Genomic DNA, 739 nt, shown 5'->3' on the forward strand with positions numbered 1-739 from the left:
CAAAATATGAGTTTTCATAAAAAGTGGACTTAGCAACTTTTCACTCTAAGTTAGCGATATATAGAATGTTTAAAATTGCAAAAATTTTCAAACTACAAATACATTTCCTACTAATAATAAACATTACTTTATTTTAAACATTTTATGTGTAATTTTGCTCTTGCGACAAATTCGTTATGTAAAAGTAAACAGGCAATGAATAATTTTATTACACGGCGTGCAAATTTGCACACATTAAGAGAGGACACTGGTTACCTCTCTCAATATGCGCAAATAAACAAAATTTTTTTAGAATGTTTTTAAAGTCTTTTCAGTAAAATTCATAAAAGTTTCTTTAAATAAATCAAATTTAAACTACATTGAAATCTCCTTTCTTTTTAAATTAACAAATGAAAATATGTGATATGAAAGAGATTACTACAGAAAGAGTATAATTTACTTTATATATATCGTAGTTTAAAGTACAAAACCGCGTATCGTCATTCTGCAAAACCGCGTAACTGACATTTGCTGCCAAAAATTGGATTTGCTCACACAAGCTCTTGGCTCAATCCTTATCTATTCGTCCTGAAATATACTAGCCAGAAATGCGGTTGCTTTATAAAAAGAGAACCATTTTTAAATATAAACGTTTTTACTCTCTACAAAATAATTTATGCAACGTCACATACGCGGTTTTGCATTACCTTGATACGCGGTTTTGCATTTTGTTGATACGCGGTTTTGTACTTTAAACGAC

This window comes from Rhagoletis zephyria, unplaced genomic scaffold (assembly GCF_001687245.7).
Source record: "Rhagoletis zephyria isolate East Lansing unplaced genomic scaffold, Rhagoletis_zephyria_1.1 Rzeph_scaffold_01312, whole genome shotgun sequence".
Taxonomy (NCBI): Eukaryota; Metazoa; Arthropoda; class Insecta; order Diptera; family Tephritidae; genus Rhagoletis; species Rhagoletis zephyria.